Genomic DNA, 25,310 nt, shown 5'->3' with positions numbered 1-25,310 from the left:
ACAAAAGCTGCCTTGTTTATAAAGATCATCTCTGAAAAATGTCTGCTCTCCATGTAATCCCAAAATAAAGTCCCAAACAAACTCAAATCCTCATGGAGTCTGCCTTAGCAATAATTGATACCCGCATGCAAGGAATTATGAAGGGCTAGGACTACTATCAAAACAGCAGAGGGACAGTATAGCAGTGAGATGCCTATTTGCTTCTGGATCCATGAGAGTAACTCTACAATAAATTCCTCAGAGATGAACCAGCCCCACCCTTTCAAAAGCTAAGAATAAACCTCTGAGCTATCAAACAGATTTGGTTCAGCTGTTTCTGTACAATTCCACTGAGGTTAGGCATGTGCTAAAGTACACATAATCTAGATTCAGATTTTTTTTTTTTCTGGTTAAGTTACATTTAAAAGCAGATAAAACACACTTCTTGTTAACACAGCACTGATGCCACAAAACAGATAACTACAATATATTGATATCTTCTAAATCCATCTGACATTTGAGTGATAATATCAATCTTGCTCTTCTGAGTAGCTGCCCAGTAATTATCTAAAAACCAAAATTGGTTTATGAATGAAGATGCTGTAAAATGCTGCCTACTGGCCAGTTCCAGCGCAGAAAGCTTTCATACAGCCCAAAATGACTTCATAATTGTGACCATCCCAACACCACCTTTTTGAGCCTGCAATTATCTTCCAGCTGGGCACCCAAATACAGATGCTGAGACTTCTCAGAGGCCCCAGGCCATGCTTTCCAAACACTGTCTAATCCTAGCAACACTGACAACATAATTCAAAAAAAAAAAAAAAAAGCCTATTCCCAGACCACATTGGAATAAGCCTCCTCTTTCAAGTGTGGGCAGAGAAGTGCTGCACTACAGATTCATTTTGCCATTGTATACCTCAAATCAATGTCCATCCCTAACCAGAATGTTGGAACCCCATAGTTTGTCATTATCTCTTGATGGCATTTGCAGAAGCTTCCCATTCTTTTCAATCAATATATTTAACTAAAACAAAAAAAAAAAAGGCAGATATATATATTTCAAGCATTCAAGCAAAGCACCTATTTGTATTGGAGTTGGTTTTGGGTTTTGTTTGTTGTTTTATTTATGCTTTGTCTATCTCAGTTAGAGACTTTTGTCTGTTTGCTTGGAATCCACACCTTGTATAAGCCAAGCTTTCAAAAGACCTTTAAGCTGTAAATATTCCCAGAATGCACTATTATATAAGACTACAACTCCCAAAGCTTGTGAAAGAGCTAAGTGTTCAGAAGCCAACGTCCTTCTTGAACTTTCTTCACATCCTCTTCAAACTTTTAAAATGGGTAATGAATTTTCTGAGCTACATGCTTCAGCTGGTTTCCTTGGATCTGATGCTGATATTAAGAACACCACCAGCTGTCATTTGCTTTACCAGACTCTAGACAGTGAGTCAGAAATGTGTTGGCCTTTGCATGTACTATCCAGTTTTTGCCAGTGCAGGTTTAGGACCACTACACTATCTCCATGCTACCAGATTAAGTGTACTTTAAAATGTGTAGATAAACATCCATACTTTCTACTAAGCCCTTTTTTGGCTTTATTCTCCATTATCATTGTTGTTTTTCTCTTTACCTTTGCTCCTGTAAAATTTACTGTGGGCTCTCAGGTTATAGCAGGAGTTTGCAAGTTCTTCTACAAAAGCCTGTGAGAAGCAGCATGTCAACAACAAAAACACTTTTGTTTGAAACCAGTGTTCACTACATGTTTCACAACAGCCAAAAAAAATTCCAAAAGCTAAGCATGCTCTCCTGCCATTAACAGCATACTGTTCCCTGTGACTGTACAAACACTCGAATTACTTTTCTCTGATACACAGCTGCCTGTCTTCTGTCATAAGCAAGAAACCTGCTGCCTCCAGTAACAAGTTACTGTGTCCATGTCAAAAGTTACTACTGATTCTTTCCTCCAGATAAAAATACATCTCTCCTTGTGGTCTTCATGCATCTTTCCCACAGACAACTTTTTTTCTTCTTTTTTTTTTTTTTCTTCATTCTTTCCTCTAAAGAAGGGCTCCAAATGTTTACATTTCTTAATTGAATTTATGCTGAACGAACTTTGGCTTCTGTTCAACTGTAATTCAGATACGAACTAGAAGGAAGTTTGAATTTAAAGGAGACATGTTAGAAACTCACACCACCAAATGTTATTCAGTGGCATGTCAAACGCTTATCAAGATATCATTTACGACATACATAATTGTTTCTTGTAATTTGAGTAATATGAAAAACTTAGCAATAATGGATGTTTCATTGTGTTTCTTTTTGAAGTGCTGTCTGAAACCCTGTTTAAAGAGGATGCTATAATTAGACTTGGCTGGAAATGTCTTGATTAAACGCTTTTCATTGAAAAATGCTGATTTGTCAGAACTGCAACTTTGCACAGAAATGTATGTGCTTTAATGAAATTTTCATGAGAAAGTTTCTCAAGTTAAAATGGGAGAGACGAACACAGAGCTCACAGAGGTAAGACCTTGCTCTGCTGTCTCCTAAGACAGCGGCGTAGCCAAGAGGCTGCTTTGGTCTGGGTTCCCTAGTAACTGATACATGATACAGCCTAAACTGCCATGATATTTGATAATAACCTGGTGGTTTATCTTTCTTTCCAGCTCTGATCATCTCACCCGCTTCCTCCAGTCATCTACTTACTTCCTTACTGTAGAAGTTTTGCCACTTTGGCCTTATCAGATTGTCCTGATTGTCACTACATTCTCCTTGGCTATGCCTGCTCATGCTAGTCTAAACATTCAATGTTTCTGGATCCGGAATGTTTCATTCTACCAGGTCACCCTCCACACTGCACCTAAAATAGATGAGTTTATGAACTTGATTAGCTTGCTTTAGCTGGTACATGAGAACCAGCGCAAACTGATGTTGTCATGTCAGTGAATGGAAACAAAGACAACCTCCCCCCGAAATCCTACACAATTCAAGAGTTCAGAGACATCCCTAAAACTTAATCTGTAATGAGAAATACAGTAAATCATTCAGTCAGTTAATTAAGACTGAAAAACTACTGTGACCTTTTCAATCTCCTTATGAAATTCATAAAGAATTGCTTTCCAGAATGAGTAGGATTGCATGATATAACGTAATAGACTGAAGCCGAAACTAACAAGATCTTTGAAGGTCTTGAATAGTCTGCTTCCAGTGAAGTCTAGAGTCTCCTAGACTTGTTACCTGGCACATGAGCTGTATCATCAGTTCTCATGAACAGATTGTAAAATTTGCAATTTCCTAGGAAAAAATTTTGTGCTGCAATCTACCCTGATTTTTTTCTGTTGTCAGGCTGCTCACTTCTCATGCCAGCTGCTCCACCCACCTGTTCCCCTGTGTATAACTTAATAATCTACATTTGATATAAACTAGAGCAGACTGAGGAAGTGTAAACTTTCAGTGTAGGATGATAGCACAGGGCGACTCTGGGGGTGTAGAATGTCTGGCAGTATACATACTGCAAGTACAAGATTTCGATCAGCAGTAATGAATAGATCAGTTCAGAGATAATGCTCATTAAGTTGGTTGGTGTTAAGGGGGTTGATTTTACAAGGTTCTGTTCATCTTTTAGCCATTCTAGCATTTCTACATAAATGAAATACTTTTTCCTACTTTATCTTCTTGCATTTTTCAGAACTTACACCAAGGATTATGGATACAGGCAGGAATTGTAGCTTTTACATTTGGGGGACAGACACACTTATCTTCAAGTCTTTGATTTTAACCTACTCCCACATCACTTTAGATCTTTCCAAAGTCTTGTGTTGTAGGGATGGTGGAGATTTCTTAGCATTTTAAAAACTTTAGGTTTCAATGTTACAGTATGAATTCTTTGTCTGGGGAAAAACAGTGACAATGTTATAGAAAAACGGTTTCGATGTTATAGAAAAGAGCAATTTTTCTGCTTTCAAACATCAGTTGCTGAAAAGTCATGTGCCAGAGCTAACAGCCAGGCTGACCAGACTCCCCTCCACAGACAACAGAAGGAAGAGAACTTGCAAATTGCGACTCATTCCATCTTTTATAGGAGGGCAAGAAACACATTTTGGATTTGCTTATTTCTCTCTATTGACTAATGAGGCAATCTAGATGAGGAGGTTGGAGTAGATGTGTAACTTCAGGGAGTTAAACGTTTAAAGTTGGAGTGTCACAGAAAACTCACCCTGAAGATTTTCTTGTACATGCCACTACGTACATGTACAAGTATTTGTATAACAACATTACATAAGAAAAGCCAACTTTAATAAGTTGCTTTTTTAAAGTAGGCTTTTTTAAGAAAAGCCTACTTTAATATCACCATTATAAAGAAACAAATCTTTAAAGATAAATTTTAAGTACACTAATTTTCAAGATTATCTTGGAATAATTTATTAATTGAGAAAGTTTTCATGGTTCTCTCAATCTGGTGGCAAATTTTTCCCCTTTGGAACCAGGAAATACAGCTCTAATTAGTTTTCTAATTTTAGATTAGCGTATCTTGGTTTTGATTTTACATTCATTTAATTGCCTTTTTAAGCATTGGTAAGGGTTTTAGATATTGAACAAAGGTAGTTTAGCTAAGTAGACAACTTGCTTCTTTGTTTGAGTATTACCAGTATACAGCCACAGACTTCACCTTATTTAGTCATGCAGTCCCACAGCCTTTGCTAGATTACTTAAGCAAGTAATATCAGCTGAAGTTGTCTGAATGACTCAGAATTAGATGGCTAATTCATCATTGAAATCTACGGGGGATCAGAAGCTTAAGGCTGGAGAACTAAATAGCCTTCAGGGACCTGGGCCTCAGAGTGCCAGTCCTTCTCCTTTTCTGATTTCAGTGTGAGCCAAGGACATCCAGCATCTCACATCTCTGCCTGGATGTTGAGCTCATTTAAAGCTGGTGGTAGCTCTAAGGACCAATAGCTGGGAACACAGCTATACAGAGAGGTGCAGAGTCCATTCAGTCTACAATAGAAGCAGGAAATGTATCTTGGGGACAAGAAAAAAAGATCTCAGATGATACCATCTAGACTACTTTGGAAGCAAGATATAAAGAGCAGATTAGCAGAAGCTCACTGTGGCACTGCGCAGTTAGAATTCACAAGTTTTACAAATTAGAGCCTAGAGCAAAACAAGGAAAAATCACTTTAAACCTATGCACCACAGGTTTAAGTGTAATATCCCAGACAGAGGTAAATTCACACCACTGTGAGAACAAGAAACTAAGGTTACCAATGATTTAGAGAAAAGAGATAGGATGTCCTTATCCCTTTTGGAAGCAAAAACAGACTTCTAGTTCCTCTCACCCAGGATCTGGACTGATCTGTTAGCATCGTAGGTTACCTGTGTTTCGTTTATTGCTTCACTATGCAGGAATATCTTAATTTGATTTTCCTAATCATTATGGATTCACAGTGTGTATGCATGCCCTTCTCCCTATGTTTCCTAATGTTCTGTTGAGTGTTTTTCCTAGGGAATCCACCCCTCAGTGATACTAAAGTACAGCACTTATTTCTAAAAGCAGACAACCACTGTTACCGGTTTTCCTCTAAATATCCGATTTTGTATTTTAGATATTGTTACACAAGGTGGCAGACAGGAGCTCACTTTACTGTAACGAACCTGGACTAATTTTTATTTTTGCAACTGGGGCAAGATGCAATCCTGAAATCCCCAAACTTTAATCACACATGAGCACACCAGCAGTGTGTTCTAGCTTACTTTGCAAAACAATGCATGTTGGATGCTTCCAAAAGCCTTCACCTGCCATATACAGCCATGCTTAAACACATTTTGGCACAGCTATTTTTTATGTATTACAATTCTAACATACCAACAGCTGTTCTGTGTGGGCCTGATAAACACTCATTACATGTGTGACATACTTTGTTAAATTATTACAGTGTTATGCTTAGGAAAGAACAAATCCTGCCAGCATTTATGTACGTGCTTGACTTCACCAGCCTGACTCCTCCTGGCATCGAGTATAATGTTCATAAGATCACGGCCTAAGATATCATATGCAGTAACTTGGAATAGAAATGCCTTCAGAAAAAATAACACTTCCCTAGCTGAAAGCTACTGAGATTTCATTGTGATTATCGTCAGCAGCCTAGTGAATAAACATGAGACATTCGGGAATTGACTCTGGTCAGGCATCAACGAGAAGAACAGCATGAAACAAAAAGGGGGGGGGAGAAACGAGGCAGAAGGGCAGAAGCCGATTCTTTATAGCTTCCAAATGCTGTAATTTATTTTGAAAGGTCTGATTATTCCTACTGAAAAGTCAGACAGGCCTACAAGAGAGAGAAACACTCTTGCTGGGACAGAATTTCGCACCGAACAGATTTTGGAAGCAAAGCTCTGGAATCATGGTAGCTTTGCGTCTGAATTCTGCACCTGGTTACTAGAGAAAAGTTTAATGTATCTAACAGCCCTTAGCCACAGATCTGCTTTTCCTTTCCCTTATTGTTAGCATGGCGGAAGAGAGGCTGAGATAGGATACATGTGATTAACAAAAAATCTCATGCTGCTCCATGCTTGATATGACCTAGATTTGGAAAAAAACAAGCATACTCATGTGAATTATCTGGCATCCCAATGACTATATGGAAGTTGTCTCATTGACTAACTTGGAAATGTATCCAGCTAATGCTATGATTTCTTAAGAAGCAAAGCTTATCAGAATATCTAGTTAAGTCACCCTTCCATTTTCCATCAAATCCTGATTTCCACAAGCAATCCATTACTAAATCCCTGTGCTAAGTGAGAGGACCTTGGAAGGTAACCCATGAGTTCTATGTTAAACAATCTCAAATTACTGAGATAACTTTAAATGGTGAGCCATGGACAAACCGAAACAGTGACTTCTTCTATTTCTGATAAAATTCCATAAGCTTTTGCCTCTGTTAAAAAAGACTCCCAACTGTCACATTCCTTGTACATGCTTCTAGCATTAAGTTCGTATTTTCTTACATACAACATTTCCTATATCTAAACTGAAGAGTCTGGAAGCCCTTCCCAGCCCACTGGTCTAGCTGCAGGCTCTGTCTGCATCCTGACCCCATTTCAAGACAGGTTTTCACAAATGTTCCTGGCTCCTTCCACGCTTTTCCCCACACCTTGCTTCCCATGGGAAGAAAACCAGACATAAAGGGCTGAAGAGGGCTGCAGTATGCTCTTGCCAAGTTTTCAACTAGGACAATTAGATTTCTGGGTGTATCCCAGTGCTTTGACAGTCATTCATTCTGTGTTTAGAACAGTACAGTCACTATCCCTAGCATGAAAGGAAAAGGTGCTGGAAGTGATCAGAGCCAAGATCATTCCTTTGACAAGGAACAGACCCAAGGTATAGGAATTTCATTCTGGAAGAGCTCTGAAAAACAGAATCTTTGAAAGATGGATTGTAAGCAAAATAATTAATGTCACCAGGACTTCCACCAGTCCTGAGGACATTATTCCTCATTGCTAATTTCTATATTAGCCACATTGGACTTGTATTCTAATTTCCAGTTGTATGTATGTGGGATGAAAGAAGAAGGACTAAAATAACACAAAAACATTCCAACAGTTCTCTGGCAGGGCAGTGTGCAAGGGCTAAAAGTACCACAGGGAACACTTAGCCAAGTTCAAAGGATGTTGTTTTGCTTTGCAAGACAAACTCATACCAAAATTCTCAGGAAGAGGAGTTTTAACCAACAGAAGTGCTCTTTTCCTAAATGAAAGTTTGACTTATCAAGAGCTCACAGAAATGCATTCATAACAGACCAGCACCTTGAATGCTGCTCTAGAGCTGTTTTTCACCACGTTATTTCTCTGATGCTTGGTGTTGTCCCCACCCTACCCCACCCCCAAGGGCTCTGAGGTAGTCAGTATGAGTTGTAATGGGAATGGATCTTATTTCTTTCTGCAATCCAGCTTAATTGCTGTCATTTGGTCCAAGTGCATTCTGGGTTTGACCACTTCCTTAACTTTGCAAACAAAGCTACCGTACAAGTTGGGACCTACAGACCAGCTCGCAATGCTAAATGAGAAACGTGTTTTGGAAGATGGATCTTCTGGTATTCTCTGTGCATAGTGCTTCTTTTTATACATCTAACTATTCTGATTACTTTACAAATAAAGCATAGCAGTTTTTTCTCTTGCTGCTCATAAAAAAAAAAAAAAAAAAAAAAAAAAAAAAGAAAGGGGGTGGGGGGTTGTTTGTATTTTTAAGTTAGACTATATATGAGAATATCACCATCCTTGGACTGCACACAGTAACATAATACCATGTTGCTGATGGCACAGTTGCACCTGAGAATGGAAGTGAATGCATTTTCGTATGCATCTTGGTTCAGTTGTGTGTACCTAGAACATAATTTTTACAAGAATCTGCATGAAAAAATATAACTTTTTTTTATTTAAAATGTTGTTGGATATAAAACCATACTACATTGTGGGGAGGTTTTGTGCAGGGAAGAGGCAAATGTTGTGAACAGCAGGGTTCAATAAACTGAACAGCAAATGCGCTGGAATATAAAATTATTTTTACAGAAATAATGAAGTGTTGTCACCAAAGAAGGAAGATTCTGTATCCATAGGAGTTAATATCATCTTGCTTTGGCAAGCTGTTTGCTAGATTTTGAGATCATATTGCTATTCTGAGCTATTCAAAATGATGTAATATGGTGTAAAAGCATTTGTTGAAATAAAATAAAATAAAATAAAATAAAATAAAATAAAATAAAATAAAATAAAATAAAATAAAATAAAATCACATTTAAATCCAGGGTTCTCTCCTTATTTACCCTGTCCCAGCATGGTAGCCTGTTGTCAGTTACTTTAAGCAGTGCTTTGGTTGCTTTTTCTGTTTTGCATCAGGTCCCATTGGTCTCTAAGACCCCTAGAACTAGGGACTAGGGTGTGCTTGAGGGGGTGAGGAGGAGGGTGGTTTTGTGTTTGTTTTTTTTCTTTGTTAGTTGTGAGTGATTTTTTAATTGGCAGTGTTTTTGTGAGGTGTTACCTTTATGATAGCTTCTCTAAAACATTACTCTCACATTTGTGACTTACTGTGTGGCTGAAGATAATGCCCAGAGGTGTAGTGGAAAAGCCCCATTAGGGCAAACCCTAGGAAAAGTAGGAGAAAAGGTTGTACCCATTCAGGCTCATGACCAGAGAGCCCAGGTCAGTGGAGGAGGGAGGGTGTGATAGCGGCAGCTGACACAAATCAGAAGTGCAGAGAGACTGAAGAAAGGAATGCAACAGCAAGAAGCAAATGGGAAGTTTTCCTGCAACTTCCCAAAGTGCTTGAAGCTGAGGAAAGTGAGGATTGTACTGAAACCCCTGAACTGAAGCGGAAAAATTGCAAACAAAAGGTAAATCAAAAATGTATTGACCATTTAATACTTGGCATGAATCTAATCACAAATCTGATAAGCAGGAAGATGCAGCATGTGTTGTTTTGTTGTGCAGCCCTGGTTTGTCCATTCACTGGTACTGCAGTAATAACAAAATTTGGACTTACTGTGCTCATGTGAGGTTGCTGTTGTCAAAATGTCCTCTTTTACCAAGCTAATGAGAGGTAAGAGAAAAGTAAACCTTTGCTTCTTGTTGAAAACACATAAAATTCCTCTAAAGTCAGGGACAGATGCGGTATGTATGTCACACCTCCTATTACCTCCTCTTATGAGCAGTTAGTAAACATGTTTTTGTGTTTAGATTTTTTCTTTTCTTTTTTTTTTCTTTTTTTTTTAATTTGGTAGGGACAGTGACCATTTAATACTTGGCACAAATTTATCATGAATCTGATGCAGAAGCAGATAAAAGATGTTGTTTCATTGTACAGCCCCAGTTTGTCCATTGGCTGTTGCTGTGGTAACAGCAAAGGCTGGACTTCCTCTGCACTCTGCAAGAGCTTTCTATTGACAAAAAGTGCGTTTTTGTGCATTTTCAGCAAGACACCAGTACTTTGCACCACCACTGCTTCCCTGTGGGGCTTTAACCCACCTTCACCAACCTGAGCTCACTATGTCCACTTACGCTTGTGTTGACTTGCCTGCAGTTCCAGCTGAAGATGAAATACATCACTGCTACACTTCTGCACTGTCAGCAGACAACTTCCATCAAACCACAATGATAACAATGCAGCAACATTTACTACCACAAAATTTAGAAAGGAATGCTGGAGAACACCAACATTCACACCATATGATAGCCACACTAGTATTACCTTCCCCTACTACCCAATAGGAAACACCACACTGAAATGCCATTGCCTCTGAGCATCACATCTTCACACCAATAGAACAATACCCCCCAACTGCAGCTGTAAACCCTTCACTTACACAGCACGACGACCATAATACTGAAGTGGACACAGACATGACAGTGACATCACAAGCTCTCTTCTAATCATATTTTTGGTATTAAGGAATACAGCTGTGGGTGTAAGAAACATTGAAAAAAATAGGACAGTAGTGTTGATTCACCATGCAGATTTTAAAGTAAAAGATGGTTATGAGTCTATATAATTTGATGCTTCTGAGTATTTTTCTTTTGCAGAGGGGAAAGAGAGACGTTTGCACTGATGAGAGATGATCATTATGGGTCAAAGATTCCCAATCAAAAACTGTAAAATTGAAAACTGTTTTGATAGTACTTTAAAGGCTTTCAAAAATAAACTCCAATATCGGCTTTATTCAGTCTACTTCATTTTTCCATACTGCACTAAATACAAATGACTGAAAAAAGATTTCCATTTCAGACAACCAATTTGTCAACACTTACTCCTTGCAGTTGTACATGAAGCCTCTTCCTCACCTATTCCATAAGGCAGCCGAAGGAGCAGCGTGGCAAAAGGCCAACTAAAGCAAAAGACCCGAACCCTGCTTAAAGGGAGGTCACCCAGTGCAAAGCCGGCCAGGACACCAAAGGTGCCAGCCATGCTCTTCTTACGTGTCCACAGACCTGACAACCGGGACGGCCCTTTGCCTAGAGTGCCTTTTTCTCTTTGCTCCTCACCTTCATCACTCTTGCCTTGCAGTGCAGTTCCACATGATGCCTCCCTCTTCTTTCTTCCCCACCAGCTGCTGCTGCAAAGGAAGCATGAGACGCTTAGACCAGCAAAGCACTAACTCCTCTCTCTGTTCCCATAGGCAAACTCCACCTGTTACTTCTCATTTTCTGTTTATTTTACCCTTTTACTCCTTCTTGTTCACTTTAGTTTTTTACTTGTTACATAAATACTCCTTTTTCTTTGTTGTGTCTTTCCCCCTGTAAATTAGAGGGAAAACAATTATATAGTAATGTGACATAATGTTACATAATAATGTAAATAATGTAATATCCATGTTTTTGTTTGAATTTCCTGTCACAGTATACTTATTTTTTCCTCCACGTTACCTGAGTTTTTTTCTATCATTTTATTCTCCTCCTTTTTTTCACTACGTCATCTTCATTAAAAAAATTAAAATAAAAATATTTTTTTTGCCTCCTAGTTTACCTCTTCTCTCAAAAATGCTACATTAGATACTTCTAATTTCTTCAGATTTTCCCTAAAGAAACAATGCTCATTTTTGCCCTTGTTACCTGAGATTTTCCTTCAAAAGTTTCCATCCAATCCCTTCTAATTTATCTTAGCTTTCCCTAAAAGAAATTGCTCATATTTACTTAGTTACGTGAGATTTCCCTTCAAAATAAATTAGAAGGAATAGTAGTGGCATTTACCTTAGCTTTTCCCTATAATTTTTTTTTTCCACAAATTATTTGAATTTTTTTCTCTGAATATGCCACATTTGAGCCTTGTTACCTACTTAACCATTTCTCTGGAAAAATGCTCATTTTTGCTCACAAAGTTACCTCATTTTTTTCCTTAAAAAAAAAAAAAAAAAAAAAAAAAAGACAGCTTTGACTCTCTAATTTACTCCAGCTTTTTCCTACAAAAAAGCCCATTTTTGCTCACAAATTTCCTCAAAAATTTCCTTAAAAAATAATCCACCTTTGACCCTTCTAACTTAAGAAAAAAAGCTGATTTTTGTCCACATATTACCTCAAAAATTTCCTCAAAAACAAACAAACAAAAAAAAACAGATTTCACACTTCTAACTTACTTTAGCTTTTCCCAGGAGAAAAAGCTGATTTTTTTTTGCCCTGACATTTCCCTTAAAAAAAAAAAAAAAAAAAAAAAAAAAAAGCCACCTTTGACCCTTCTAATTTACTTCAGCTTTTCACTGATAAAAATGCTCATTTTTGCACACAGCATTTTCCTCAAAATATCCTACCTGTGACCCTTCAATTTACTTCAGCTATTTCCTGGGGGAGGGGGGGAGGGGGAAGGAAGCTGATTTTTGCCCACAAATTACCTCACATTTCTCTTCAAAAGAATTCCACCTTTTACCTTCTAATTTACCTCAGGTTTTCCCTACAAATATGCTCATTTTTGCCCACAAATTACCTCAAAAATTTCCTCAAAAAACAAACAAACAAAAAAACAGCTTCATCCCTTCTAACTTACTTCAGCTTTTCCCAGGAAAAAAGAAAAAAAAAAAAAAAAAGCCACCTTTGACCCTAGTCACTCACTCACTCCAGATTTTCAGTGAAAAAAATGCTCATTTTTGCCCACAAATTACCTCAAAATTTTCCTCAGAAAATTCCACCTTTGACCCTTCTAATGTACCTTAGCTTTTCCCCAGAGAAAAGCTGATTTTTGCCTGTTTCCTGAGATTTCCCTTCAAAAACAAATGCTACCTTTGACGCTTCTAATTTACCTTATCTTTTCCCCACAAAAAGCTGATTTTTGTCCACATATTACATCAAAATTTTCCTCAAAGAATGCTACTTTTGACCCTTCTAACTTGGCTCTGCTTTTCCCTGGGGGAAAACAAAACTAAACCTGATTTTTGCTACAGTTACCTGAGATTTCCCTTCAAAAAAGGCCACCATTTTCCCTTCTAATTTACATTAGCTTTTCCCTACAAAAAACGCTCATTTTTGCCCAAGCTCCTTCAGATTTCCCTTAAAATAAATAAATAAATAAAGCCACCTTTGATCCTTCTAATTTACTTCAGCTTTTCCCTGAAAGAATGTTTTGTTTATTTGTTTTGGTTTGGTTTTGTTTGTTTTGTTTTTTGCTTGTTTGTTTGTTTGTTTTTCCTCACAAATTACCTGTTTTCCCTCAAAAGTGCCATCTTTGACCCTCTAATTTACTAATTTAGCTTTTTCTTTGGAAGCAATGCCCATTTTTTGCCCACTAAATTACTCAAACTGCTTATTCTATACCCTCTAAATCACCCCAGCTTTTCCCTCCCAAAACGTCACCTATGTTGACTCTAATTTTTCTTAGGTTCTCCCTCTAAAATGCACATGCTGCCCCTATCTATTACCTCTGATTTTCCCTGAAAAACGTTCATTTTGTCCCAAGCTACCTCAGATCCGATCCCCCTCCCCCCCCCCCGCCTCAATTATCTCCACTTTTATTCTAAAAAAAATTATCCCGAAATGCTACACTGTTCTCTAAAATAACAGTCCACGGTCCCTAATTAACTTGTGCCTTCTGTACCAGCGCCCAGCCCCTCACACGGGCGACTTTTTAAGGTTTATTAGGAAACCCTACGGAGCACACCTCAGCCTCTGCGGCTGACTGGCGCGCGGGCAGGGCTTTCAGTCAGCGGCCCGCCAACGGGCTCGCGCGCAGCGCGGGAAGCCGCGTCCCCGTCAGGCGATGCACGGGCGGGGCGCAGCCCCCCCCCCCCAAACCCCTGTGTCCCCCCAGCGGTGACGAGCCGTGAAGCAGCAGCCCTCCCCCCCAAAAGGGGCACGCACAGGTGGCTACTTTTCGTTACCTTGGTCTGTAGGGCAAAGCGAGTTAGTAGCCGCAGGTCAGCTGCGTGTCAGCTGTGTGGGGGCCGGTAGAGGAAATTTTGCTAAGCTGGGAAGTGATCTGCACCTCCTAGCTAAAGCATTGCCCCTCTGAAGCAAATTGCCAATGCTCAAAGAGTTTAACAGCGTCCTGAGCCCAGGAAATTTTGTGAGCTGCTATTAAAGGACTGGGAAGGGTAGAAAGGCTAAATGCTTTAGGAGAAATCAGGTAAGAGATCACAGAATCACAGAATTGTCTAGGTTGGAAGAGACCTCAAGATCATCGAGTCCAACCTCTGACCTAACACTAACAAGTCCTCCACTAAACCATATCACTAAGTTCAACATCTAAACGTCTTTTAAAGAGCTCCAGGGATGGTGACTCCACCACTTCCCTGGGCAGCCTGTTCCAATGCCTCACACCCCTCTCAGTAAAGAAGTTCTTCCTAATACCCAACCTAAAACTCTTCTTTCTTGCTATAGGGGTTTCAACCAAAGCAGAGCTGATACTATTGTTGTGATTTGTTGGTTTTATGTGAGGCCTGGTCACTACCTCCCGATTAACATGTATGATCGAGAAATATCTTGGATTTTTGCTGCATTTGGGAACATGCTGTATTCTAATTTTGAACCATCAAGTTCAAAAAGCATAACAGTTGCAAAGCATGCAAAATTGGAAAGGATCGTGCTAGGAAAAGTAGAGACAAACCTGGACAAGTGTATCAACAGCAGCAGGGACTAGTGTGGATGCTTTGTCCCTTCATTTGATTAGCAGCCGATGCCCAGTGAAGGCAGGTGGAGTTGTGACATTGCTCCAGGTAGCAGTCAGGAGCTTCCCATCTGCTTTGTAGTTTGATCTCTTCCCTGACAGACCTTCTCCACTGCGTCTCCGGCAGGAGAAGGACGACTTGCGAAGAGCAGAGTACATGTACATGCTTCAGCAGGCAGACCGGCTCGGGTGCCAGCAGTTTGTCACGTCAGCTGATGTGGTCAGTGACAATCCCAAACTGAATCTAGCCTTTGTTGCAAACCTGTTCAACAAGTACCCAGCATTTGCCAAGCCTGAAAACTAGGACATTGACTGGACTCTACTAGAATGTGATGATATCAGTCACAAAATTAGTAGAAGAGAAATATCTCAAGTAAACACTTAGACCACAAGAGACTATGCCCAGTGGAGGTATTTTTTTTTTTTGAACACCTATGATTTGAGGTTTAAGTGCTGCAATTTAAGTGCTGGTGGTTTACTTATTTGGGGCAGATGAGGAGGGTACCCGAGGGCCTGTTCATCTCTTCTGAGCTTTGCAATTTCCTGATGCAGGCAAGAGCACCTTGGTAAAACAGTGAGATGTTTGTAGCAGCACTAATTCTTGGCACAACTGGGATTAGAGAGTGAGTTGGCTAACTCCCACGTGAAAGACATTCTTGCTGCACTTTCTGCAAGAAAGTGCAAAAATCATAGAATCATGAAGTTTTGAAAAGGCCTCCAAAAATCATGTTCTTCTGAGGTCTGGTGAAATCAATCTGACATCCAAAACATGAGGTCAGGGCAATCTTCTTTGTTTGAAAAAGTTATGGCAGAAAAAATCTCTTTCCACTGAAAAATGTTGAGCTATGCTGTTCAGAACTTACTGCCTTACAAGGTGGGAAACCATACAGCTCTGAGCTTGCAGAAAGTCTCATTGAACTCTCTTTTAGGAGAGAACCGTGAGGAATGGACTTTCCGTAACTGGACGAACTCCCTTGGTGTGAACCCTCATGTAAATCACCTCTATGGGTAAGCATTAGATTCTTGCGAGAGACCCAGCAACATGGATCAAAGTGGAGATGTGCCTACACCAGTGTCCTGTTGCACACAGTCATGAGGAAAGAGTATAAGAAAGGGTGTTGGGGAATGGCTGATGCTCACTGTATCCTCCCTGCAGCTCTTAGCTTGGGATTTCTAGGCCAGCTCTGGTTTTAAGGGCAGAAGGTGATAAGTTTATTTTTCCTCCCCCTTGCAAATTGGTACACTCAGATTCCAGTTAAAGCTTGAGCAAACTGCATTACAGCAACTGGACATAGATTCCCTGTCACCTAATTTTAGGGCTTGACTAAGGCATCCTAGTTAAGGAGGCAATATATTCTGGACCCCTGTAGTCAATGGAGAAAGGTGGCTACTTCTGGATTTTATGTAGCAAAATTCTTTTCTGGATATGTTGCTGATTACCATACTAAAACCTTTGTTAGCTTAGCAACTAGCTGGTGTTAAGCATGGAGCATTTCTTCTGCACTGAAAATTACAAAAGGTTTTGAATTTTTTTTCTTTTTAGGGTTGTTAAAATTACAACAACCTGTAAAGAGTAGTAATTATTCATGATGTTACAAAATCACTTAAATTGGGAAATGTCAGGCTTAGTCAATGTTTTCCATTTTAGTGATCTCCAAGATGCACTGGTAATACTACAATTATATAAAAAGATCAAAGTTCCTGTTGACTGGAATAAGGTTAACAAGCCTCCATATCCTAAGCTAGGAGCAAATACGAAAAAGGTGAGCATTTCAAAATACTTCAAAAGCAGCCATGTGCACTATCTAGAAATTCCTGTTCGAGGCTATCGGTCAAGAGTATTTGTGAGTGATTTTTCTTTGAACTCTTTTCCAGTGTAGCTAGAAAACTGTAACTATGCTGTACACCTGGGAAAGCATCCAGCCAAATTCTCCCTGGCTGGGACTGGAGGACAGGATCTGAATGACGGAAACCCAGTGTTGACGCTAGCCTTAGTCTGGCAGTTGATGAGAAGGTAGGTCTGAAGTGATCAAACACATCAGCCTTGTGACTTCAGTACAGAGTTTGTGAAGATTTTTGCCAGGTGTGTGAGATTTGTGCCTGCAGCAGTGGAACAGGTTACCCACAGAGGCTGTAAAACCTCTGTCCTTGGTGAGATTTCAAGACTCAGCTGGACAAAACTGTGGCAGAGCTGGTCCCGCTGCTGCATGTAGGAGGCTGGAGCAGAGACAAGACCTCCAGTGAGTCTTTTGTCAGAGATGACCTCTCTCACCTGCTCAAGGCTGACCTACATGTAGCAACCATAGGAAGGAAAGCTTAGCTGGCATGACTGTTCTAATGTTTAGCTGGAAATTGTGAAAGATATTCTGGGGCTGCTTCATAATCCCAGTCAGAACCTGCATGGAGGGGGAGGCACTTAAAATGAGATATTAACTTTATCATTTTATCTAGTTTATCTAGAATTCTAAGATGATGCAAATACCTAAGATATATCTGCAGATTAGTTGCATGTCAGCTCTGTATTTGGCATTAGAGGCAAGAATGCTCAAGCAGATTAAACAGTACCTTCATCCCAGGCAATTTTGTGAGTTGCTATTACAAGATTCAGGCTCTTCACCTTATTAGACTTCTTATTAGACTTTTTAACAGCAATCACACTTTAGATAGGATAGATGACTCCATTTTTTGCTAAAGGGATAAAAAATAAGATAATAAATAAAAAAAATAAAAAAGCAGAGCTGATACTACGTGAATGCTTGCCTTGCTGCCATGGGCTTGCATTGCATCCGGGCAGTGTGCTTGCTGGGTCTTAGTCCAGGCTCTGAGCCTTGTCTTGTTCTTTCTGCCTGTGCTCAAGTAGCAGGAACTGACAAAAGTTAGTGTAATGCAGAGATCTAGTATTGCTGAGACTCACTTAGGATTGTGCCAAACTCATTTCACGAAGCTGTGGTTGTCATAGATGTTAGAAGCCGTTTAGAGAGGACTTCTGCTTCCGTTGTGCAAAATTTCAAACATACTTGGGCAGCTGGATTCACCTGACACTATTCAGTAGGTATCCTAAGATGATAGATGTCAAAAGCTGGACTGACAACCGGCTCTCACCCATCCCATTCAGCCAAGTACATTGCAGGACAGCCTCATTTGTAGATCTGCCACTGAATGAGCTATTCAAAGCCTAGTCCCCTCACAAGAATCACTCCTCAGTCTCCTCTTGGTTTCTCACTAATTATTTCATCTTCTCCTGCTTAGTAGCCATACCATACTGGTCTATAACCCCTCTTTGCTGAGCTCATAGTATAGCCTGGGCTTCTGTTGCTACTGCTATCTTCACAGCAACCTGATTCCTGAGGCAAATTGCCCACTTCTGCTGATGCAACAGTACTCCATCCACCTTCTCCTCTCACCATGCTGTCTAGCCAGCCAACAGAAGCTGCCTAAACATTAACTTTAAACATTAAACATTAAAGCTGCATTAACAGCCGCAGGGAAACACAATTTAGCTGGCTCCAAGGAGCCGATACAGAGCTACATGGGACTGAGCAGTCCCTGAGTAAAGGACAATAGATATGATTGGTACATTGGAGTAAAGGTGAGATTTTATTTTAAAGAAAATAAAGTTCCTGAATAATTCTACCTTTTTTATTATTATTATTTTTGGTAAAGTTGCTGAGGGAAACAGCTTACAATCTTATTTTAATTAAAGCAGGAAAGCAATAGTGAACAATTATATTCATAAAATGAATATAATTCATTTATATTCATAAACATTCAAAATTCATAAACACAGTTCAACCTACAAATATTGACACTAAACTAGATGAAATTGAACTTACAGACAAGAGAAAAGTGTGCTTATGTCAAAGACTCATCATTGGATTATTCTCAATAGGAAGATACAGACTTTGCTCTTGAAACAAAGCAGTTTCTTAAGATACTAAAAGCAGATCCTTGGGTCAAATTCCTTATCACAAGCTCATTATCACAAGACTAGATTCTCGTTTGCTATGCGTATCACATAGCAGAAAGCAGTCTTGCTCATGCTGACCAGTCTGCTCTTAGTCCTTGATCTTCTACCACACAAACATTCAAGGGTCTGCCAGGTTCGTTGAAACAGAAGTTTCCAAATAGGTGAGGAAGAGTGGGGACATACCTGCTGTTCCACACATACTAATTCCCTTCCCCTCCTGTCACTGCAGTAGTGTGAACCTCAAGCTTTCAAAAATAATCGTAAACCAGGTCTCTCTACAGTAGAGAAAATTACTTCATGGAAGCAGGACTGAAAAAACCAATACGCTGCAGAAGCAGACAGGGTGGGGATTTTCTTGTTATTCAGCATTTACAGTGCATTGTTCCAAATTCTCTTAAGAAACCATTATTTTTCTACATACTTGAAAATTAATGGCAGATGATACTATCTATAATTAGTTAATTCCTGGAGATATTTTATAAGCGACATTAGTTATCTTCACACTGCTTCGTTATAAGATCTTACATCCACAGCCAACACATAAACATTCTCCTGCTTCATGCCCTTCTCAGAACACCTTATAATTCAAGATTTAACAGGAGCCAAACACGGAAGAGAAAAATTGGCCAGACATCTTTTCTAATTAAGTGCATTCAACAAAATAGTTAGAAACAGTTTCAAAATAAGTTTTCCACCTATGCTGCTTTGTAACATTTACTTGGAAAACACATACTTCCAGTGAAACACCAAAGACATATGCACAAGATTCAAGATATGAAGATGTGTGTATTCAGATGGCAGATAAAATTAATCACTAAAGCAGAAAGAAGAGAAAAAGTTAAAGAATTTGTGGCCAATGACTATTAAAACACACACACAAAGAATTACTCTTACATTCCATAAAGATGACTTGCACTGCTTGCAATAGACCTAGCTTTGCTGTTTGCAATTAGAAAGGTTTTATTCAGTATCCTCTGCTCTGCAAAAACAACACTATATTATTAGGATCTCTCTTGAAAAGTATCAGAAAGAGAGCTTAAGTATAAAATAAAAACCTGAATTCCACATGATAACTCTCATATTCCTGAACTTTATGATATGCAAACTGTAACAGAACTTTATTTTCCTTTCAGTTGAAATTACAAAAAATTCTTCCCAATACCCCCACTAAGCTGAGTACCTCCTCGTACAATAGCATTGTAAGTTTTATTGATACCAAGAGAAGGCTGGCCAGTACTTTGCAAATGCAGAAGGAAGGCCACCCTGCTTGCAGATAGTTTTCTGCATGTGTTTGCAAGCCTTTCAGCTTGCTCAAGTAGGAGCAGAATTTGCTCTTTGCCATATATAACTGTTAGAAATATTAATTTGCCAAATCAACTAGTCTTCTAAAACTGCATTGTTAGGGTAGTTATAACAAGAAACATAGCTTAGCAACGAGAGGAAAAAAAAATCCTTTTGTCATTTAAAAGAAATAGTGCTCATCATTCTGCTTCTGTACTACTTCTTGTATATGTATATTCTTGCCAGCTCCTGGAGAAACTAGCTGAGAGAGTTGAACCCCACAGGAGATGCAGATGGCTCTTTGATTTAGTTATTGGTGAAATAAATAAAAACTCTGCCTGTGCAAAGCAAAATGGATTTTGTTATTTTCCATTTGCTGAAGATAAAAGTTCCCATATAAGAAATGCACATCTCCATGCTGCATTTCTTGCTTATACAGTCACCAATGACCTAGCATGCACACAACTGTCAAAACCTAGATTAGACACTGTAAATGACCATTGCATTTTCTTCCTAGGGCTACAGCGTGACGAGATCTACAGCCATTTTTTTTTTCTATCTTTGGTAACTGCAGAGTTCATACTCCGGGCACAGCAAAAACACAACACAGAGCTATCAAGCAAAAGTAATCCTCTTTATTTCAAAACAGATGACTAGCTATTTGCATGGTTAAAAATACCAGAGTTTTCCCTGGGTAATCCGCTAGCCAGTCTGGTTTACCTCGTTCTGCCACAGCTCTAGGTCATTCTTGGATTAAAAACAAAAGATTTCACCCTGACTGAAATTCTCTTTAATGCCTTCACATCAGACAAATAAACAACCAAAACAAACACCTAGACTATTACAACTCATTTACTTCTTGTCTTTCATCACCATTTTTGCAGTTATATTTTTAAATCTGTAAATATTTAATATTGTAGGTTTACTTTATTGTTTTTATTTTAGGTTTATTTTTACAATATTTTTAATATTGTAGGTTTGTTTTATATGGTAGTTTAGCTTTTGCAGTAGCACTGTAAGATTTGTGTGCTTCCTGTCAGAACAATGAAGGTTTCTGCAAGCATAAACTTACTGGGAAAAAGTCTGGTACTGGAACTGCAAGAAACTAGACGAAACCTCCCCATGCCTTTGTGAACTGCAGAGAGGCAGTGCCAGTCACAAAAAAGGGTAATGCTGGCTGAAGGGGCTGTGTCACAGGGAGCATGTGCAACACCTTGTAGGGACCACATCTCCTGGCAGGGCCCCAGGAAATATTTAAAACTCCCCTCTACCAAGAAAGCACCCTCCTGTGGACATGGCAGCAGATACTGCTTGCTGCCTTTGTAGCACACAGAGCAAGGATTTTGCACAGGAGTACAACTTTTATCACAGTGAGTGAGGTCCAGTGAATGTAACTGCAAATAAACAAATGTTCCCATGTGACAGGTTTAGATATTCATTGTAGGAATAGATGGATGGTGGCAGGTAAAATAACTCCCTATTTTGCAATTTCTCAAGTTCTGAAGTTGCATGAGAGTATACAGTAGTTGCATAAAAAAGGAAAAATAAGGGGCTTGTTTAGAAGTCAGTACTATGATCCAAGCCATCACATCAACGTGTCAAAATGAATGGATTCTTAGGGAAACAGCAGGTACAAGCAACAATATTTTGGCCATCACTAATAGCCATAAGCCTTCTATCTCCTCCTTTTCCTTCAAGAAATACTGATATGAAAGGGAAAAAAAAAAAAAAAGCCAGAATCTAAATGTTTCTGAAGTAAAACTAAAGAAAAAAGTATTAAAAAACCCTCAAAAGGCACTCAGATTAGCTTTCTGAGGAATTTCATGCTTACTAGCAATATCACTTTTTTAAGAAAATAAGTATATACAACTTTCAGCCCCATTTTAAGACATAATCCTTCCTGAGAAATTACTGGCAAGGTATCTTTTATAACATTGCACTAATATAGATCTCTGGTAACAGCCTTACACAGGCTGTCACTGCTATTCTCTGATGTAGGAGGGAGACGAGTATGTGAGGCAGCACAGACTGGCAGAGCAGGCTATACACACTACACTTGCCAAGAAGCCTGAAGTATAGAGGAAAACTGTGCCATTCAGCCAAATTTGGAGCCTGTGGAAGTCTAGCAGCGATAAATAGTGACACCTAAGGGAAGGAATGGAGCACTCCCAGGTGGGGAAAAAAAAACAACACAGCTATCCAAGTCATGGCAAAATTACCTTTGAGATTCCCAGGAAAAAAGCAGTTGTAAACTGACAAGTTATCTACCACTACCTGGCCAGAAGAGGAAGACAACAGAAAAAAAAAAATATCAGTAATTAAAAGTATCATCTAGGGAAACTTCATCTGCCTTTGTCCTCTATGTAGAACTGACAAAACATCTGGTATCCAAGAAACTTTTCACATGTAGAACAATATAATAACATCAACATTATGGTTGATGCCAGATCAATTCCACGGAACAATGAATTCCTCCAAAAATAGTCAGATTCATTCTCTGTGGAAGAAGACATTTTCACCTCTGGAACAACATGTTGGTAGCTTCGTAAAACACAGAATCAACAAAGATTGCACATCCTCTAGATAGTCTTGATGGTAGTAGGCAATAGGTTTGTTTTCCTGTTCTGCTATTCTACAGCCTCCTCAGGAACATGTTTCTCACAATAATTTTCTGCTCCATGTCTCTGTTTGAGAGCAGATCCCCACATTTGTACCGTTCAGCAACCATAATGCTTAAAGATTCTGTCACTTGAAATAGAAAACTGCACTGACAAAAGAATTACATAGGCTTACCAGGCTAGGAGACAAATCTTCCTTTTCCTTCCTTTTCTGCTTTATCACCTCTGAGCTTAATTTTAGCTCAAGCAAGTCCCTGTCGATACCAGTAAAATACTTCAACTGAGAATTAGACCTCAGAGACTGCAGGAATTTGACCTTAAGTTACAGTCTCACCATTCTGACACATCTTCTGAATCGTACTGTGTCATGTTCTTGTTTGTCCATGTCCCGCAATACAGCATCTGTGTGTTTCTCTAGCTTAATGTCACCAAATGCTAGTTTACACAGAAGGGCTTGCTTAGGTTCTATCTAGTTATATACTGTACAAACACAAATTAGCAGCTTACAAAAAATTATTCTACAAGCTTCAGTATCTGAGATCATAGAAACAGACAGTTTATTATCTCCAGTAACAGTATAATGGTAGATGCTTACAGAAGAGTGTTAACAGCACAAGCATGCAGTTATATATTCCCTGTACTCCAGCTTCCAGCAGCCTGTGGTTTGGAGAATTAACTCCTTTATATGTAAGTATTATAGTTGTGTTTAATGAGCTTCTCTTCCATGACTCTGAAACTGTGCAAGCCTTTTGGCATCTACAATGTTCTTTAACAGTGAACTCCACAGTTCCAGGGTATGCTATGAGACAATTTTTTTCATTTTGTTTTGAAACTCCTTGTAGTTTCTTTCGATGCCCTTCTTTCACAAACTGGAAAAGACAATGACTAATTGCACCCTATCTGTAGTTTAAACATCAATCAACACTTTATAGATCCTATTGTATCCCCCCAGACAACTCTTTCACAGACTGGAGAATCAGGTTTGCAGTCACTTCTCATGTGTGGAAGTCATTCCACAACTTTGATCTTCCTTGCTATTGTTTTTGCTCTTGATTTTTTGTATCAGAGAAATTATGGTACTTGTTTTGTTCACATTCCATGTTAATGCTTCCTAACACTTATTTTTGTAAACACCACAGAGCACTGAGCTGACATTTTCATAGAACTACTCATAGCTACAGTCTCTCTTTCCTGATTGGCAATAGCTAATTCAGAAGTCTTCATCACATATATAGGAAGTTAAGAATCATTTTCTTCATCTGTGTTGTTTTACCTTTCACTGCAGTGAACTTCATTATTTCTTATGCAACCAATGTGACAACACCCTTCAGCTCTTTGCAATAAGCTCTGGTTTTTACAGTTCTGCACAGCTTAATGCCATCAGCAAACATTGCCACCTTCCTCTTTACTCTTCCCTAGATTGCTGACATTGAATAACACGGGCTTCAATGCAGATCTCAATGGAATTTGCCTGGTGAAAATCCTACACTGGGAAAACCACGCATTTGTTCCTATCTGCTGCCTTCTGTCTTTTCAACTGTTACAAATTTATATGAAGGCCTTTCCTTTTACCCTGTGGTGTTTTGATTTCCTTTAAGTATCAGGGCGGGGGGGACAGAGGTGTATTTCTGAAGGCCTTTTAAAGTCAACATGAATTACATCACCCTTGTCAAGCACACAACAGTGATTCCTTCGGGGAACTACAACAGAATTGTGAGACATGACCCCCCTGCAGAAGTTGCACTGGCTCTTCTGAATGTATTATCTTTATCTATGTCTTTACTACACCATGGAGAGATTAGACTTACCAGTCAGGAATATCTCAATCCAAAGTCCTTTTAAAAAATGGTGACATATTTTCCACCTTCCATGGTACCAAGGCATTTTTAAGTGATAGCTTGTATAACACAAGCAAGGCTGACCATTATCTAAATAAATCTTCAACCGTTCACTCACTCCTCTCTATTTTACATTTACGCCACCTTTTTCAGAATACCACAGTAACCTTTCCCATCCATTCTCCAAGGAAAGCACAGAAACTCTATTAGCAACAATTCCTTATTAAAAGCTTCTAGCGTGTTTGGGTTGCTTGCTCGATTTTTGTTGTTTTTGAAGAAGGCCTCCTATATGAAGGGGGCCTGATGACCGAAGTTTTTATCTTTTACAAAGTAGGTGGATTACAAACAAAAACAGCAACCTTTTTGACATTCATTCAAATCCTGACCTCAACTAAAGGATAGTGGAGAACACCATAACAACAGTATTTGGAGTGATAAACATCACATAAAGAGTGGTCAACGTCCATCTGCTAAGGAACGTGCATACAAATAACTTGGCAACAATAATAATGTGATTTGGAACTACAGGTCTGATCAGCTATAAAGTGCAGGTCTCTCCTGATTTTAACTGTTATTTAGGTTTTGTTAAGGAAATTTAAGGGAGGAAAAAGGAAAGTTTCCTGTACTATACTTTTAGTGATGCTTAGGCATCAAACTTTGATTTTGTGCACTTGAAAGCCCCTCTCCTTTCAGTAATCTTCAGTTTTACATAAAATATAAACAAAAGGAAAAAAAAATTATATGTACACATACGCTTCTTACAATATACAGTCGGTGAACATAAGCAAAGGATTTACATTTATAGAACAGAGGTAGCAATTAGAACATCCCACTACTACTCCAGGTTGAATGATTTAGCTCTTTTGTGGTATCACTGAATAATTGCCACTGAGCAAATCAACTTTGTGAATGCCACGAATAGTGAATAATTGAGAAAAATGAATTTCAAAACCTTATTGATACCAGATGATTTAAAGTCATAACCATCT

At 39.0% G+C, this 25,310-nt stretch overlaps 1 protein-coding gene and 1 long non-coding RNA gene across 9 annotated transcripts in view; one reads left to right on the top strand and one right to left on the bottom strand.

Moving 5' to 3' along the window:
- IQCM (IQ motif containing M) overlaps window positions 1-25,310 on the bottom strand; it is a 195,323-nt gene that overhangs the window by 157,099 nt on the left and 12,914 nt on the right. For 7 of the 8 annotated variants that reach the window (XM_038178806.2, XM_038178802.2, XM_038178809.2 and 4 more), the window contains one exon: window positions 11,014-11,084. The gene's annotated coding sequence lies outside the window, so the exon portion shown is untranslated. Of the gene's footprint in view, window positions 1-11,013; window positions 11,085-14,557; window positions 14,749-25,310 lie in introns of those variants that run through there. The other variant, XM_072037401.1, reaches the window with a different exon arrangement.
- LOC140002451 (uncharacterized) lies at window positions 13,579-20,497 on the top strand. The gene is made up of 5 exons (XR_011809076.1): window positions 13,579-13,814; window positions 15,547-15,625; window positions 16,266-16,380; window positions 16,493-16,631; window positions 20,383-20,497. It is a non-coding gene; the product is annotated as an uncharacterized lncRNA (long non-coding RNA).

This window comes from Anas platyrhynchos, chromosome 4 (assembly GCF_047663525.1).
Source record: "Anas platyrhynchos isolate ZD024472 breed Pekin duck chromosome 4, IASCAAS_PekinDuck_T2T, whole genome shotgun sequence".
Lineage (NCBI taxonomy): Eukaryota > Metazoa > Chordata > Aves > Anseriformes > Anatidae > Anas > Anas platyrhynchos.
The sequence above is the reverse complement of the archived record's forward strand: the minus strand, read 5'-3'. Positions and strand labels throughout refer to the sequence as shown.